Source organism: Solanum dulcamara (genome assembly GCF_947179165.1).
Source record: "Solanum dulcamara chromosome 11 unlocalized genomic scaffold, daSolDulc1.2 SUPER_11_unloc_31, whole genome shotgun sequence".
Lineage (NCBI taxonomy): Eukaryota > Viridiplantae > Streptophyta > Magnoliopsida > Solanales > Solanaceae > Solanum > Solanum dulcamara.
This window is the reverse complement of record NW_026605039.1, coordinates 1-2,500: the sequence shown is the minus strand read 5'-3', so window position 1 is coordinate 2,500 and position 2,500 is coordinate 1.

The window sequence follows — 2,500 nt, the reverse complement described above, 5'->3', positions numbered from 1 at the left end:
GGCCTTGCAACGTCGGCATCTTCGTCGGCGCGCGGCATCTAATGCCGTGCGTCGGTGCGGGTGCCCGGCGCGCATCGACGAAGCATTCGGACGCAGGACGCATGAGTGGTGCTCGGCTTGTGTGGTTAGGTTGGATCCCTGCTCGCGCAGCGACGTCCCGACCCGCACGCCACCTCAGTCGCGGGGCGAGCGCAAATCAGGCTCGCCCGGAGTCGGTTTCCTGTGCTGCATACCCAATGCCCCGGCATTATCGCGCACAACCGGTCGCCCTTCGCCCCTCGCGCTCGGCGCGCGGGGCGAACCCGAAAGCCGCCGGCCGCGGTCCGCGCCCTCGCTCGCCCCGGCGTGCGAGGGCGCGGACCGCGGCCGGCGGCTCGGACTCTCGGATTCGGTAGACCCCAGCGGGCACGGGGCGTCCCACGCCTCCCATCTGCCCACGACGATGCTCCCTGCGGACGACGGCCGCGCCCCGCCTCGGACCCCGCCGCGCCCCTCCGGGGGCAGGCCGGGCTCGTGCGGAGCCGGCGTCGCTGAGGAATGCTACCTGGTTGATCCTGCCAGTAGTCATATGCTTGTCTCAAAGATTAAGCCATGCATGTGTAAGTATGAACAAATTTAGACTGTGAAACTGCGAATGGCTCATTAAATCAGTTATAGTTTGTTTGATGGTATCTACTACTCGGATAACCGTAGTAATTCTAGAGCTAATACGTGCAACAAACCCCGACTTCTGGAAGGGACGCATTTATTAGATAAAAGGTCGACGCGGGCTCTGCCCGTTGCTGCGATGATTCATGATAACTCGACGGATCGCACGGCCATCGTGCCGGCGACGCATCATTCAAATTTCTGCCCTATCAACTTTCGATGGTAGGATAGTGGCCTACTGTAAGACCCTAAGGTTTGAGCTAGGCGTATGGGGCTAAGGCAGTGGCAAGGGCTTGTGCATTGCCCCTTGTCAGCTGGCCGATGTTGGCAGAAAAGCAATGCGCGGCAGACATGCCTATGGCATGGCAGGCAAGCAAAGGCCAAGGGCCTTGAGTGTTGGCAAGGCTTGGCAAAGTCAGTAGCAATGAAGGCACATGGCACCAGGCGGGCATGTGCGTGAGCAGTGGGGTTGGCGTTGGCCGACATGCGTGTTGGCATGGGCGGGGCCAAAGCCAAAAGCTGAGGCAAAGGCAAGGCAAGCAAGGCAAGACAAGGCAAGGCAAGCCAGTGGCAGGAGCGTGGCCTGCAGATGCGCGCGGGCGCGTGCAGCAGACAGACTTGCAGACAGGCGTGCAGACAGGGCACATGGGCGCAGCATGGGCGCAGCATGGGCTCTGGCAGGCGTGCAGATTGTTTAGTATTTCCCTTGTACCCCTTTGTAAGGTGCTGGCACATGTGCCAGCACCTCCCCTAGTTGGCTAAGGCTGCTGGCTGCTTGTATATATATAGAGGGAGTTTGGATGGGCAAAGGTTAGCAAGAGTTTTGTGAGAAAAGCTCCTTAGCCTTCCAAACTCCTTGAGGTGATTCTTTTGTATAAACTGTGGAGAGTTATATATAAAAGTTGGGCAGTTTGCCTGTACATGCTTGTGTTGTTGTTGTGTATTTCCGCTGTAGTGTGTTTCCTTTGTGTTTGATATAATCTTGTGTCAAACGTGTGTTGGTTGGCTGAAGTTAGCTTGCGAAGTTGACTGCCGCGCGGGTTGTGATCTTGTGAAGGAAAAGAAAAATCACCCCCGTGACAACTGGTATCAGAGCTACGTTCGTTATACACTACACAATGACTGGCGTGGGAAACACCAAGGACAGAGTTGCTGCTGTTGAAGCGCTCTTGGGAATGGCTGAGTTTGCTGAGGACGAGACGACTGTGCTGCGTCGTCTTGACAGCTTAACTACAGAACTTGCTCGGTTTCGGGAGATCATGAATGTGAGACTTGCGGAAAGTGATGATTTTCGCGAGTCAACCTCGGCTCAGATCGAGGATCTGAAGAGGGAAAACGAAACCTTAAACCTGGAGGTGGTGATACTCCGTAGGGCGATGGCGGCTGCTCCCCAAGCAGGCCATGATACGGACCGCTCGAAGGTGAAAATCCCTGAACCTAAGCCTTTCACTGGTTCAAGATCGGCAAAGGAACTGGAAAATTTTCTTTGGGATATGGAGCAGTACTTTACAACTGCTCGCGTTTCTGAGGCAGACAAGTTGGCCATCGCGACTATGTACTTGTCAGGCGATGCCAAGCTGTGGTGGCGGACCAGAGATGCGGACGACCTAAGTGCTGGCAGGCCAAGGATTGATTCCTGGGCCAAACTGAAGAAAGAGATGAGGGACCAGTTCCTTCCTAGCAATGCTTCCTGGATTGCTAGGGACCGATTGAAAAGGCTGAAGCAGACGGGATCAGTCAGGGACTACATCAAAGATTTCACGTCTTTGATGTTGGATATACAAAACATGTCGGATGAGGATAAGCTACACAACTTCATCTCAGGGATGCAGGCGTGGACCCAAAACGAACT